Source organism: Protopterus annectens, chromosome 13.part0 (assembly GCF_019279795.1).
Source record: "Protopterus annectens isolate FY-2018-M chromosome 13.part0, PAN1.0, whole genome shotgun sequence".
NCBI classification, from domain to species: domain Eukaryota; kingdom Metazoa; phylum Chordata; order Ceratodontiformes; family Protopteridae; genus Protopterus; species Protopterus annectens.
This window is the reverse complement of record NC_056747.1, coordinates 748,760,351-748,777,494: the sequence shown is the minus strand read 5'-3', so window position 1 is coordinate 748,777,494 and position 17,144 is coordinate 748,760,351.

Below are 17,144 nucleotides of genomic sequence, written 5' to 3'. Positions count from 1 at the left end.
ATGTATGCAAATCAATAAAATAAACAAAAGGTAACAACCCATTGGGTAAAAGTTCCTCAGAACAAACCAACTATGTATCAAAAAAGATCCAGCAACTGCCACAGCAGCGGTTAAACATTCACAAATAGCTCAAAATAACTCAAGACCAGATTAAAACGGTATACAGTATTTAATAAACAAAGGTGAGCGCTTTCACACTTAATAACTGTTTCATCAGACCTACTTACAAAAGGCATTGTTTTACAACAGTACCCCCCCCCCCCACTAATGCGTAGTACCACGGACCACCCAAACCCTGCCCAAGACCCAGCACATGCTGATTTTTTTCTATATCGTTGAATAAACATGCTGATGTTTTGTTTGTCTACATGAATATTCATCCAGGATTGCTGGAATGCAGAAAGCCTCATGTACACAAGGTGCAGCATTTGATACTGACCTCAGATTGTCTAATCCTGAAATGGTCCTTCAGAGCAATCGGTCCAGTATTCACCTATAATGAAAAAGCGTCCACTTTTAATGCATAATCAGAACTGGAACTCTGCAACTGGGCTAATGGTACATCTACAGCAATACATATAATTTTCATCCAGTTTTTGACTGTAGTGATTCTTTAAAAATGATATTTTTGCTCAATACTGATGTCCCACTACCACCAAGCAACTGTAATACTACCACCAATTCCGTTGTCTGGTTAATCAAACATTTTCTTTCCTGCTATGATTTCTGAGAAACAATGAATGGTGATGATGATGAAAACCATGACAATGAAATACCTTGCTTTCCACTCCAGAAATTATTTGCATTAATTTATACTCTAAACTTCTGTAACCTCTGGTCAGGGTGTCAGTAATTACATTCCGACCAACAGATCTGTAATTTTCAGTACGGACAAACTTCATGAAATGTAAGCAAAGTTACATAGTTGCATGCCTGCTGGTGCTACTGAAAAAACTGATCCATCAGTATAACATCTCTTTCAATGTTATTTAACCTGCCTTCTCATATTAAGACACATACTTTAAACATATTAAACCCAAACAACTCTTATTAGGGAAAATGAAAGTTGAAATATATTAATGTTAACAAGCAAAAGTCGTTTTATCTTCTCATTTCTTTGCAGATGATAAATCTGCATCTTCTGATCTACAACTGCAAATATTACTTTTTTCCCTCGGTTTTGCCCCCCTGCACCCCCCCCCCGCTACTTAAATACACCAACTCTGAGATGGCAGTAGCTGAGAAGGGTAAACTATGATTAGTTAATGAATATTCATGATGTCACTGGAAAGTCTGCATGGTATGTCAATCATGAATCATTCCCATGGTACATCACAGCCACTAGGCATGTCATCAGTCTGGCCATGCCCATTCCTGCGTGAAATGAGCAGTGGGGGGTACTGTTGTAAAACATCGCCTTACAAAAGACATCTAAACATTAAATGCCATAAATAATTAACTCCTGCTGTAGAATGTCATCATTAAAATGTAACGGCAATTGGTTAGTATTATCAGAAGACTCACTTCCTTTTCCAATGCAAAAACTACTATACATAAAAATTTACTTACAGATTCAAAAGTCCATAATCATAAAGGCACTCCATGAGTTGTTACCACAAAATGGTACTTATGACATTGCCAAGGATTTGTAAATCACAAATTATTAAAAACTGTGAATGGCTTGAGAAATTCAGTAGATACATTCACTATAGCAGATCCATATAGTCAGTATGCCATGGATGTTGGGCGTGTTCCCCAGCTAAAATACTGGACATCAATAAACCAATCATGTTAGTAATACAGAAACTAAAGCAATATGGAAACTACCTATAGACCCTTAAGCTTAAGCACAAAATAAAATAAAAGTGTTTACACATATAAAAAACAAAAAGTATTAGAACAATCTGTAAAGCATGCCTCAGGCATTACAATATCTATCATGAAAAACACATAGTAATCACAAATAATAAAATTGGCCCATTAAGAGCATATGACAGCTATACCTAATGAGGGAATGATTGTATCTTCAGTGTAGGTTTTAAAGAAAACACACCATTCAGCCCGGTGTCTTATAAGATTGCAATTCTATAATCCATCCCTGCTCCTTCAATTAAGTTTTATTCTTCACATCTCCACCTTTATATCCAAATAGATTAATTCTAAAACAAAAAAATTGAACTTATGCTGCTGGCCAAATTCATTAACATGTGAGGCTAAAGCATTATACAACTTGTTATTCTTCATATCATTTAAATGGTCAAGGTTGCTCTCCTTGAGACATCAATTAATGTTTCCTATATAAAACACATAACAAAATTCACAAAATGCATAATATACCAAATTCTTGGTCCTACAATCAGCATAAAAAGAACATTCAATAGAATGATGTAGAGTAGGGTGCTCAAAGTAATAGTTACAATAACTATGTTGACAGGCTCTGCACATTCGAAAAGGAAAGGTGCCCTTACAATGAGAAAAGAAAAAAACAATTGCTCTGTAATAATTATTTAAACATAGCTGTCTTTTAAGGGAAGGATTGTTACGAAACAAAATTGGAGTACCTCAACTACCACTTCCTTAAGCTCAAGGCAGCAACGTAATATCCCCCTATTCTTTTTCATAATGTCACATACAAGATTAATATTGTTTGAGTAAGTGAAAAAACACCTCACTTCTCTATTCTTTTGGGGTTCCAAACCCTCTACACTAGTGGATGGTGATAAATCAGAAAGTAAGGGCTAGCCTTATCTCCCCATTCAGATCTCACTTATACAAGCATCTATCTCTTGTGGAGAATAACGTCTCTACATAAAATCTTGCTTAAGTTCAGAAGCACAGGCTCTAAGGAAGTGTTTTCTGTATGTAAGTACATGGCTCGAAGAAATTGCCCCCTCAGCACATTCCTAGGGATGTGCCTGGAGAGCATACTGCTCTTAGGTTCATAGGTTGGTACTAGGCTATCGGCCCTATGACCTATACAAGCCTAGCCATAACAATTCCCTGGCTATTTCTTCCTACAATATTTACTTCCCTGGACCCCTGTCTAGGGGAGAGTTCTTTTTACAAGGTTTCTTATACCATTCTGTCTTAATGCTACCCAAAGTGACCCTACTCACAGTTATGACAATAAAATCTATCAATACACGGGCAGTCTTAATACTAAACTTTAAAAAAATCTATAGTGTTCTGCACATAATCAACAAATTCTTTAAATAATTCATGTGTGACATTCCATACCATAAAATATCATCAACAAAACATGTATAATGGATGATATGTGGAAAAAAGATATTATTATTGAGCACCCTTTGAGGCAGTCACCAAAGCTGTGGATGAGGGTGAGGTGGTTCACAGGGCCTATCTTGACCTCACCAAGGCTTTCGACACCATCCCCCATTCTGGAATTATAGCTAAACTCACTAAACTAGGTATAAATACCTACATCACAAGATGGGTTGCTAACTGGCTCACTGACAGAATCCACACTGTAAAAGTTGCAGACTCCAAATCTGACCTCAAAGCAGTGACAAGTGGAGTACCACAGAGTTCCATCCTGGGACCTCTCCTGTTTGGTATCTAGTACAGGCTAACACAGAAGGCCTCTGGCTAATGAAGTTCACAGATGACTGCAAACTAGGAGCCATAGTCAAGTCCCCAAATGATGTGAACATCCTACAGAAGGGCCTCACTGAGACAGATGCCTGTTGTCAAAGCTATGGCCTCAAGCTCAATGCCAAAAAGTGCAGTGTCATCCCCTTTGGTAAAAACTCTGTACCCATGAACTACAACATAGGCAGCAATCTACTTAACACCGAATGCGTGATAAGAGACCTTGGGACCCAGGTGGACAGTAGTCTCTCCTTTGATAGTCACATCGCCACAGTAGTCAGGAAGTCCTTCTACGTGGCACACCTCATCACAAAAGGGTTTTCATCCAGGAAAAAAGAGGTTATTGTTCCCCTCTACTCGTCACTCATTAGACCCATTATAGAGTACAACGCCCCTTTTGGAATGTACCTCACAAGACATCTGCAGCAGCTGGAAAGGCCACAGAAGTACCTCACAAAGAGGATTACTGGCCTCAAACAAATGCCTTACACTGACCGCCTCAAAAAACTCCAGCTTTACTCCATAGCATATCGCCTACTCCGAGGTGATCTCTGCCTAACATATAAAGCTATGTCAAACCCAGAGCTGTTGGACATGCTATACCTAAAGAAATCCCAATCCCTCCAAGCTACACACTCTAGGGACCTAAACCTTGTCACCACAATAAACAGAACATGCTGGAGGGATAGATTCCTGTCCCAGAGACTTCCTATACTCTGGAACAAGCTACCCATCTATGTCAAGCAAAGTTCTTCATTAGCACTCTTCAAGAAAAATCTTGATGTGTGGATGGGAAATAGGAAATACACCCCAGGGATCACTGCTGTGTCTCTGCTCAACAGTGGCAGAGGAAAATAACTTTCTTGGGTGGTGTAAGCCATGGAACCTTGCTGGCTAGGCTTATGTAGGCCCTTAGGCTGATAGTCTAGTACCTACCTATGAACCTGGTTATGTTCCCAGTGAGCTAACACCAGATTAGTGTAGCTATTTGCACAAGCTGTGCCCATTTCTATGCCAAATGTCAGCAAATAGTAAGTCTCTCCAAATACAAACACGTTATTATCCAAGACCAATTCTAGTAATGTACATATAACTTCAATCTTGGTACTTGACTTTTTAAAGTTTAGTGTTAAGACTTTCTGTGTATCGATAGATTTTCTTGACATAATTGTGAGTAGGAACAATTTGTGTAGCTTTAAGATGAAATGGTATAGGACACTTTGTAAAAAGAACTCTCTTTTGCACAAGAGTAGTATGCACCCCAGGCACATCCCTAGGAATGTGCTGAGGGGGCAATTTCTTAGAGCCATGCGCTTGCATACTGATGACACCTCATTAGAGTATGTGTTCTCTGCTCAAGCGAGATTTTATGCAGAGAAGTTATTCTCCACAAGAGATAGATGCTTGTTTAACCAAAGTGAGATCTGATTGGGGAGATAAGGCTAGCCCTTACTTTCTAATTTACCACCCTCCACTACTGTAGATGGTTTGGCATCCCAAAAGAATAGCGAAATGAGGTGTCTTTTCACTTTCTCAAATGATAATAATCTTGTATGTGATATTATGAGAGAAAATAGGAGAGTATTACGTTGCAGTCCTGAGCTTAAGGAAGTGGTAGGTGTGGTACTCAAGTTTTGTTTCCATAACAATCTTTCTCTTAAAAGGCAGCTATGTTGTAAGAATTATAATAGAGCCATTGGTTCTTTCTTTTCTCATCGTAACGGCACCTTTCCTTGTAGAAGGTGTAGAGCCTGTCAACATATTTATTCTTATTATTGCTTTGAGCACCCACTCTGCATCATTCTAGCAAATGTTCTTTTTATGCTGACTGTAGGACCAAGAATTTGTTATAATATGTATTTTGTGAATTTTGTTGCGTGCTTTATATAGGAAAAACAAATAGATGTCTCGAGGAGATCAGCCTTGAGCATTTAAATGGTATAAAGAATAACAAGTTGTGTAATGCTTTAGCCTCATATGTTAATGAATTTGGCCAGCAGCATAAGTTCAATTTTTTTGTTTTAGAATTAATCTGTTTAGATATAAGAGGTGGAGATGTGAACAATAAAACTGAGTTGAAAAAGCAGGGATGGATTATAGAACTTCAATCTTATAAGACACCAGGGCTGACTGGTGTGGTTTCTTTAAATCCTATGTTGAAGGCACGATCATTCCCTCATTGGGTATAGCTGTCATATGCTTTTAATGGGCCAGCTTTATTCGTTGTGATTACTATGTGTTTTTATGTAATAGATATTGTAATGGCTGAGGCATGCTTTACAGATTGTTCTAATATTTTTAGTTTTTTAAATGTGTAAGCACTTTTATTTTATTTTGTGCTTAAGCTTAGGTTCTATAGGTAGTTTCCATATTGCTTTAGTTTCTGTATTACTAATATGATTGGTTTATTGATGTCCGGTATTTTAGCTGGAGGACATGCCCACCATCCATGGCATACTGACTACATGGATCTGGATAGTCAATGTATCTAGTGAATTTCTCAAGCCGTTCACAGTTTTTAATAATTTGTGATTTACAAATCCTTGTCGATGTTATAAGTACCATTTTGTGGTAACAACTCATGGAGTGCCTTTATGCTTATGGACTTTTGAATCTGTAAGTAAATTTTTATGTGTAACTCGGCACGTAAAAATCAACTACCAATCATTAGCGGACCGGAGTTCTGCTGTGGCGACCCCTAACCGGGAAAAGCCAAAAGACACAACAAGTAGTTTTAATTAGAAAATGAAGTGAGTCTTTTGATAATACTAACCAATTGCCGTTACATTTTAATTATGACATTCTAGAGCAGGAGTTAATTATTTATGGTATTTAATGCTTAGATGTTTTTGTAAGTAGGTCTGAAGAAACAGTTATTAACTGTGAAAGCGCTCACCTTTGTTTATTAAATACCATGCGTCATTTTAATCTCGTCTTGAGTTATTTTGAGCTATTTGTGAATGTTTAATCGCTGCAGTAGGAGTTGCTGGATCTTTTTTTATGTATTTGTGGACTACACTTAAGTGTGGTGCTGCGGTAGCGTTGTCGCCTCACAGCAAGACGTTGTCGCGTTTGATTCTCAGCTAGAGCATCTTCTGTGTGGAGGCATGCGTGAATGGGCGTGCCTTCATTGAAGGTTGTGATTCAGGGCTGGTAACTCGGCATGTAAAAATCCACTACCAAACATTAGCAGACCAGAGCTCCGCTGTGGCGAACCCTAACCGGGATAAGCCGAAAGACACAACAACAACTTAAGTGCATTATCTATTACGCTGAAACCACCTTCTGATACTTAAACATACTTAATACACACTGAAACCACCTTCAAGTACTTAAACATACTTAATGCACTATCTATTACACTGAAACCACCTTCTGGTACTTGATATACTTAGTGCAGTATTTATTACATTGAAACCACCTTCTGGTACTTAAACACACTTAATGCTCCATCTGTTACAGTGAACCCACCTTCTGGTACTTAAACACACTTAATGTTCCATCTATTACAGTGAAACCACCTTCTGGTATGTGTGCTTGTTGTAGAGTAATTAATAGTGGGACATTTCTTAGTTTGCCTCATAAGAACAGGAGATGTGGTGTTAAGGAACATTACACGTAAGTCCGCAGGTATTATGTATATTGCAAGATGTGTCACATATGACAGATTTTATGTGAGTAAGACAATCTAAAAACCGTCTCAGTGAGTGTGCAAGCAGCTATATACTATTACCAACCTATGAACCTATAAATAATGTGGGAAGAAATAGCCAGGGAATTGTTATGGCTAGGCTTGTATAGGCCCTAGGGCTGATAGCCTAGTACCAACCTATGAACCTATGAACCTATAAAACTTAGAATAAGACCAACACCCAATACAATTTGAGTTTGGCATGTTCCAGTTCTAGAAATTCTGATTGATGAGTAACTGTGCACTGCACTATCTATTTGTGTGTGTGTGTGTGTGTGCGTGTGTGTGTGTGTGTGTGTGTGTGTGTGTGTGTGTGTGTGGGAAGGGGGCAATTTCTTACTTTGCCTCATAAAAACAGGACATATGGTGCTAATAATTGAATGATGCATTTATTTTGAGGAATAGTAGTCATATGGAATCTATTAAGAAGATTATTAACAAATATTAGACATATATTTCTTTGTTTCCTGAAAGTGATTTAAAACTCCCTGAAAAAATCTAATTTATTTTTAAAAAGAATAAGAACATTATGGAGTTATTAGAATTAATGATAGTTCCATGCACAAAAATAAGACTGGGACTTTACTTCATTAGAACTGTCACTTTAACCAATTTAATTTATTTTAATTTGTTCAGTTAATTAATGTGATTAGGTAGCCTAAGTCATGCGATATTTGCTGTGTATTTAAGGGCTTGATTTTATTTAGATGTTGTTCTGATGAAGTCCTGTATATTGGATGAAAGCACTTAACCGATTCCTTGATTAATTAAAATGACTATTTTTATATATTTTTCCTTGTCCTGGTGTTCGTAGCCTGTCGCAGTTTCTATTTTGGTTTGTGGTGCTTCCTGTGATTGGTTTGTCTTTTTCACTTTAAAAAAACATTTCTGATTATATTTCATATTTTTTTGTCCTGCCCCTTATTGAATTCTTAATTTTCTGGTATATAACTGAGGATTACAGTTAGTGAATAATGCCAATCGTTAAGAATTTCATACTTATTAATGTTAAGAACATGCATGTTAACTTTCTAAGTAAATTAGAGCTGTCTGGCACTTAAGGTTATGAGTTGTTAATTAATTTATTGATACTTTGTAGATGGGAAATCCCACTATGTGAGTAGCCTCTTTTGAGCAGACACCCAAGGTGTTATTTATACTGCTAGGGGAAATTTGGCCAGGACATCAGAGACCTTCTCCTACTCATAGTGTACAGGAACAGTATTGCTGGAAATGCTTCCTGCTTCCAGTCTGAGCATAAGGGTGGATTGGAGAAGCAGGAAAAATGAATGGAATGTGTCTCAAGTCGTGGCAATGTAGATTCTTGAAGGAAAAGTGAATCTTTGAAAATGGACAGCAAATAGGAGGTGCAGAGTGGAGAGGCGATGTTGGAAGGGCAGACATGTAGCTGATTTTGTGAAGGAAGGAGTGGAATGTGGTGAGGAGTTGAAGGCAGTCGAGCCTTCTCAAAAGCAGCTTAGTGTATTAAATGAGAGAGCGGATGTACCTATCATGGATTTGGAGTACATCTTTCAGCAAAGAAGATCCAACACAAGTTTGTGTTGTTACAACCATCCAGTTGGGAGGATTGCAGGATATTTATTTAAAAGAAATGGTAGACCAGAGTGAAATGGAGAGTGAGATGACAGCATTGCGGGGTAAAATTATGTAGAAGATACAGTAAGAGTAGGTGGTAGAAACTATAGAAAAGAAGAGATCATATGCACAGATGTTAAAAGAAGGAGAGAGATGAGTGGAAGGAGTGAAAAATATGGCAAAGAAGAAATTTATGATAAGGCTAAGTAGAAAAGAAGAAAAAGGGCTCAAAGATATGAGGTTTTGGACACTGTGATTGCACCATGGGGTACTTCCCCTAAAGAGGTGAGAGCTTTTATTCACATTAATAAAGAAACTTATTGTGACATTTTGTTTGAGACTGGACAGCATATGAAGAAAGTTTTAGAGCAGTTTCAGTTACAAAAAGACTGTAATCCGAGGAACTCTTACGTGGTGCAAGCTTTTCATAGAGGAAGACTAAAAAGAGGATTCTTGTGCAGTTTTGAATGGAAGTCAAAAATAATTATTAAAGGACTATTTAAAGGCTTTATGTAAAGAAGTTGCGGACACTACAAAAATATCTGATAATCGAGGTTTATAGACTGGGGTTTGGGAATGTGGCGTAATTTTGAAAATGGAAAATGAAAATATTAGACATATTCCAAGTGTGATAAATGTAACAGAGGTTTTGTTAAACATAGGAAACAACAGAAAATAGGCTTTTTTATGGAAAAGCTGATCATTTGATCAGTAATTATGACAAAAGAAAGTTTCATTTGTGGTAAGCCAGGACATAAAATTAAGAAATGTGATATGATAAGTAAAAAATGTGAGTGAACTGGGCATGTATGGGTGGATTGTGAAGAAAATATAGAAATTATAAAACAAGAACAAATACAGGAATGTATATATAGTATAGAAAGAAATATAGATGAGAAACACGAATAACAGATTACCATACAAGAAAATAATAAAGAAATAATAGAGGATAAGAAAACTGAAAATAATGAATGAGAAGAAGTGGTGCAAGATACAAGTGAAAAGGAATATGTAAACTAGGAAGTAGTGAGGGGAAAAGCATTCTATAGGGAAAACGGTGAAGGAGAGAAAAAGGAAGATTAAAAGCATATTTGTGAAAGAAAATTAAAAAAAGGTAAAGGATAGATGTGGAAGGGGATATTAGTCTTACTTTAAAAGGAAGCTGAAAACTTTAGCAATAATTGTTAGTAGTAAAAAGAATATTAAAAGAAGAACAGGCATATTAGAATGGTGTGCTTCCCTTGATATGCATATAATTATATTAGAAGACATGATAGTGTTAACAAAAGAAGAAAGATTACAAGAGGAAGAGTTATGGGGTGAAAATATTATTTTGAATATGGGAAAGATACATGTTCAGGAATAGGTGTGCTATGTCAGGAAATAATACAAGTTTTAGATATTACGATAGTAGAATTAGGAAGGTTAATGGTGATAGATATAAGGTGGAAAAAAGATGTGTATAAAATTATTGCAATATGTGCATATGTTATAAAGAAAGACAGGGGATAATGTTTAAAAAATTCAAAATTATCTAGGAATAAGTATGGGAATAATGTTAATAGGGAATTATAATTTTGATTTAAGAAAAAGTAAGAAGGAAGTGATGTTAGGAATGTATACGAGATAATGAAAAGTGGAATGTTTTTATATATATATATATATATATATATATATATATATATATATATATATATATATAGTCTATATTAGAACATCAAAGTTTTAAAACATCGAATGTTCAAAATATCGAACCCAAAACAGCGAACGCTGAAAATAGAGAAGCTGCAGAACACCGAATTTTTTCCTAGGGAAAGAATTTGGTTGGCTGTTTCTGTGGCTTCGCTATTTTCAGCACTGTGGTGGAAAGTTACGGGTCAGGTTCAGGTAAGTGTGCGATTTTGCAGACGTTAGGGTTAGGGTGTGGGTTAGTTGAGTTAGGGTTAGGGCGCTGGTGAGGTGGGTGTGTGATAGTGACAGACTTTAGGGTTAGGGCGGGATAGGTGAGTTAGGGTTAGGGCGCGGGTCAGGTGAGTGTGTGATAGTGATGGACATTAGGATTAGGGTTTGGGTTAAGGTAAGTGGATAGATAGTAGTGTATGCACAGTTTAGTGTAGGGTTAGATGTAGGATTTTAAGTTTATGTGTGTGGATTGCTGTTTTTTTGGTGTGTTTGTGTTGAGTGTGTGTTTCTTGGAACAGCGATTTTTTTTCCCTGAGAAAAAAAGCGCTGTTCTAAGCCTTTGATGGTTTTGCACTTGAGGTTAGAAGTTCGAACATATGGTGTTCGAACTTCTGTCATTTCGTCGAAGTGATAGAGACCATATATATATATATATATATATATGATAACAAACACTGGACTTTAAAATAAATTATATAAAAATGGAAATTGATTATTTTCTATTATCTGACAGTTTAAAAATTGTGCAAGAAGGAATAAAGGTAACAGTCTTTTTGGATCATTTAGCTATATGGGTAGAAGTGCAGGAGAAGGAAGGATATATTAAAATAGGTAAAAGCATTAAAACGTTTAAAAAGATTTAGATGAAAATGTAAAAAAGAGATTAATCAATTATGGAAAGATCATGTAGATATGATAATTTTTTTATAAAAATTGGATGAGTTGGTGGATACATTTTTAAGAAAAGTATAAAAAGTGTTTTCTGGGATGTCAAGCTGTGAGGAGAAGAATAGAGAAATTAAAAATATAGGCAACTGAGTCAGGAAGTATTTAGAGAAGTGTTAAGAAATAAGTCAGTTTTTTTATGGAAAAGAGAAGAAAATGTATGAAATAAATCAGGAGAAGGTTAAGAAAATGTTATATAAAGAAAATTATTTTTTTACAAGGGAAAAAGGAAGCGCTGGCTCTGTAGTTGAATAAAACAGCAAAAGAGAATTAGAAAATAATAAGGCAATTGAAGAATAATGGAGAAAGAGTGACTATGTAAGACAAAATATTTGAAGTAATAAAGAAGTATATAGAGAATACTTTTGTAAAGAAGGAGACAAATGACAGATAAAAATGGAAAGTTAAAAAATTGAGTAAGTAGGATAATAAGAGCTTGGAAAAAACATAAGTGTAGAAGAATTTAATAGAAATTTAAAAGAACTTAACATGGAAAAGGTACAGGAATGGACAACATTGAATATCATATAATACTGTAGAAGAATGTCAAAAACTGTATTTTGTGGAGGTATTAAATGAATGGTTAGAGATGGGAGTGGTAGGAAAAGAAATATGTACTGTGGTTGTGAAATTCATATGGAAAAAGGAGATTTTGTCCATTGTATTCTCTTTTTTCTGGGGATCAAGGCCAAATCCAGTTAGAAGAGAGATTTTGTATGTTATGGAAGAGGAAGGGAGACTAGGGTTAATTAATCCGATTGTTTATGCAGCTTTTTTAAATCTTTATAGAGCTCTGGTAGGGTTAAAAAGGAGAATAGGAATTTAAGTGATCTTATATTGAAAGTTAAATATAAGTTATTTTGGGAGAAGATAGATTTAGGAAAAAGATGGAAAAATTATGTGAATGAAGAGAAAAAAAGAGTGCCAAAACAAACTTCTTTATGGACATTGGATACAAATAATGTGAGAAAACAAAAAAGCAGAAACTAATGTTATTTGAATATAATGAATTAATATTTTTATGTTTTCCCATGGAAGCATTTACAGAATGAAAAAATATATTATTAAAATAAGATTTGCATGCTGTAAGAAAATATATGAATGTAAAGATTTTTTTTCATGGAGACTGACAGTGGGTAAACTGCCTGTTAAAGCCAATATGCCTTATAAAAGATTAGAAGAAGAAGTATATAATCACTGTGGGGAAATCAAAACAATGGATCATGTATTTTTGAAGTATTGTAGATTAAAGAAATTATGGGAAAAATATGTGAAAATAAAATGTTAAAAGGTTTGAGAAATACTGAAGCTTTAAATATGAATATGTTAGAAAATAGGTATTGTGGTAATAGAAAAAGAAAAGAGGTTAAGGAAATTGATAAAACAAATTCTATATTTTATGGGCAATATGGAATGAAAGACTCAGTGAAGTGAATTTTAATGGGAAGCTGGTACTGTCTGAGATTATGAAAAAGATGCATTTTTGGCTGTGGAAAAAAGGGTGGGGGATGATTAAAGTATACTGGACTGTATTGCATTGTACATGTTGTTTGTCTTTTCGGCTTTTCCTGGTTAGGGGTCGCCACAGCAGAACTCTGGTCTGCTAATGATTGGCAGTCGATTTTTATGATGCTGAGTTGCCAACCCGACGCCCAACCTTCAGCAAAGGCATGCCCATTCAGGCATGTCTTTCGGAGGCCACTTGGCTGTGGGGAGGACATGCAGACTCCACACAGAAGGCAATTCAGCCAAGAATCGAACAGGAGAACTTCTTGCTGTTGGGCAATAATGCTACCGCTGTACCATTGCGGCTTACACTGTATTGTATTCTACATAAAAAGTGTAAATAATTGTAAATAATGTATATTGTATAAATAATGTAAATAATGTATATAAGCTGTAATAATCAATAAAGAACCACAACTCTTTTTGGTTGATGTCATGGGATCTTCTACATCCACCTGAGCTTCTACCAATTCAAAAGATGGGACCTTGGTTTATTGCCCTGTTTATTGTATGAAGTCCATACAAGACTTGGAAAGGTGTGGACCTGTGACTAAACCACCAACGACCAGCAAAAAACGATAGTGAACACGCAGTAATGAAGAAATAATGATTATTTATTTATAATTCCTTCAAATCCAGACCAGTTTTGGCTATTCAGCCTTTATCAATGAATACAATAAAGTTTTTTTGAATGAAATGAAGCAGCCTGCATTTATACTAGTCTCTGATTACCTGGAAGCAATATTACAGCACCACCCAGTGGCTGGAGTAACAAAGTGCATGTTCCATTCTTGATTAAAGCATATGACCAGTGACATAAAAATGCCAGAGGTGTAGATATTAAGTCATATTTTTAAAGATAAAAATCAAAGCTCTGGAAGTAAGCCATTATATGACATACATATTACAAGGTAATAGACCAATACCATAGTCACTATTTGTGAATGCATATCATAGTGTAAAAAGCAGAAAATATATACCACTAGTATATATATATTTTGAAGGGTGATAACCACAAGTTCAAAAGAACTGAATAATAATGAACCAAGTACTGATCATATAATATATTACAAAATAAGGCAAAAAGAGTATAGTGGCCTCATTCTCAGCTATATTATAGATTATAATAAATTGAAATAATATGCTTGTAGATAATACAAGTTCAACATTGTAATTGTCCAATACTCAAAGTTTAACGCCAACATACCAGATACGAATACCAAAAAAAACATATACATATTCGTATCCTGAACAATTTTTTATCATGCTTTATACATGCATATTATTTCAATTTATTATAATCTATAATATAGCTGAGAATGAGGTCACTATACTCTTTTTGCCTTATTTTGTAATATATTATATGATCAGTACTTGGTTCATTATTATTCAGTTCTTTTGAACTTGTGGTTATCACCCTTCAAAATATATATATACTAGTGGTATATATTTTCTGCTTTTTTACACTATGATATGCATTCACAAATAGTGACTATGGTATTGGTCTATTACCTTGTAATATGCATGTCATATAATGGCTTACTTCCAGAGCTTTGATTTTTATCTTTAAAATATGACTTAATATCTACACCTCTGGCATTTTTATGTCACTGGTCATATGCTTTAATCAAGAATGGAACATGCACTTTGTTACTCCAGCCACTGGGTGGTGCTGTAATATTGCTTCCAGGTAATCAGAGACTAGAATAAATGCAGGCTGCTTCATTTCATTCAAAAAAAATTTATTGTATTCATTGATAAAGGCTGAATAGCCGAAACCGGTCTGGATTTGAAGGAATTATAAATAAATAATCATTATTTCTTCATTACTGCGTTTTCACTATCGTTTTTGCTGATGTTTACATTGTTGGCTTGACCCTGCATGCCATCCTTGCGGAGCGTATGGTTGTTTACCTGTGAGTAACTAGCCTTTCATTAAAAAGAAAATAAAATTCAATTATTTTAATTATTTCAATTTGGCTTAAATATTTGAGTTGCATTTACAGTGACCTGTGTGGTAATACTACTTTGTAGTACTCTGCTGTGTTCCATCTGTTTGGATTTTAGTTTGTTTTGGGACCTTAGTCTTATATTTTAATTAGCAGTTATGGGACTATTGTGTTTCTACAATATTCTGCACTTCTATTTTCACAAGTAAAATTACTTCTAAAAGCTATCCCTTTGCATTTTAAACCATACTGGACCATAGTCTTGCAGTAGCTGTGGCAGAACTGTGTGCTCCTTCTGCTAGATTTTTGCCTTAGTCATTTATTGCATTTTTTCCATAAACAGTGTTACTGCTAATTTTCTGCATCATCTGCTGCCTTAAACCATAGTAGAAGATCAATAAAGAGAATTGTCTCTGCTCCAGTTTGTGCTTTAGTGCTTTTATATTCTATGATTTACCTACTTAAAGTTGCATTCTTTCTCTGCCCCTTCCCCCAGTAACGCATTACTCTAAAGTTTCTGAAAGAGGTACAGTATTGCCTTTATTTGATTGAATGCCTCTCTAGCTAGTCCGCCTGTTCCTTGATAGTTTTTCCAGCCCTCCACCCTTTAGCTGTTGTTGTTTTAACAGGCTGTGTCTTTGGCCACCACCCCTTATGATAATCTAATTTCCATAGTCCCTCCCTCCTCTCTTTCATTGCTATTGACTGTTGTATAAGTTATGTACTTTTCCCACCAGTTGTTTTCCATAGATCCATGATATTGAGTGTCCTCATCCACTTGGTTACTAAAGCTGTGGGCATGGCAGTGTATGCTTCTCTTTGCCCACAGAGAATTCACAACAGCCTTATTTTTCTGCATCTGAATGTCACTTCAGCCATGTGTCACCAAACCAAATGTTCCACAGGGAAATGTCTCACTCCCTAGGTGCCTGAACCCAAAAGAACTCAAGTCAAACCCAGTGAGTTTACAGTATTCTGTGGTCAGCTATGAACAAAATCAACTAGATGACTGCCTTAGTAAGAAGGGGGCTTCCACCATTGGGCTACTAAAAGCATTTCAGAAGGAATATGGTATATTTATTAATGAATCTCAGTGCAAAATAATTTTAATGTGTTTTTTCATTTACAACAGTGAATCATGAGTAGAGTAATTAGAGGGTATAGGGGACAAAGTTCTCTGCATGGGGAATGGACAAACCCCCCATATAAAATGGTCATGGAAAAGCTATTTTCAAAACCATTATATGTGTAGGCTCATGATGTCATTATTCTCCATTCTAAGCTGTAAATTGTGGTTCCTCATCTGCTCAAAACAGGCACTTTTTACCGCTGCTGCATGTACAGTATTTATTTATGTATGTATGTGTATATATATATATATATATATATATATATATATATATATATATATTAACTAAGATAGTGGACTGATCCAATGAGGACCCATTTCAGATATAGCCTGGGAAGCCTGTTTAATTGTCTTAATTTTTTAGGTTATGGCTATGGCATTGCTGTAGTTTTTTGTGCTGCTGGCATGATCGGTCATCTTGGTATTGTTGGCATGTCTTTGTTGTGACCTCAGGATCTTGCTCTGAAAAAGTTTGACACTGTTGTCAAATATAGTACCCCTGCTAGATAATGATACATTCCCAATGGTAACAACATCTTGAAAGACATGCATTTGGTCAGGTATGGTAATAGTGGTGCCAGGCTGACCTGAGCTGTCATCAGACATGAACTTCTGCACAGTGTGAAAACATCTCTTGGCATAAAGAATATATGATACCTCATGTTCTGTTTTCCTTCCTGACTCATGGATTTGGTAGTCATTCACATTAGTCATGTACATGCCAAATATGATATATGAGTAAGCAAGTAAGATAAAATATTATGCTAAATGTCCAGAAATAATGATTGTTTGCCAATGAGTCTTAGACATATGCTATGACAATGTATTGTCCATGTACCTGAAAACAGAAAATATCTTTGTAGGCAGGTTGTTACTCCTAGACCAGTGCAACAAAAGGTCACTTTGGCCGATAACAACATCCTAATTTGAAGATTTCATATCCTCATTAACCGCAATAGTACAGTACATAACGTTTTAGGCTGCATCGCATTGAAAGGCTTGGGTTCTTTTGGTTGACCCATACTGGCCCTTCCTT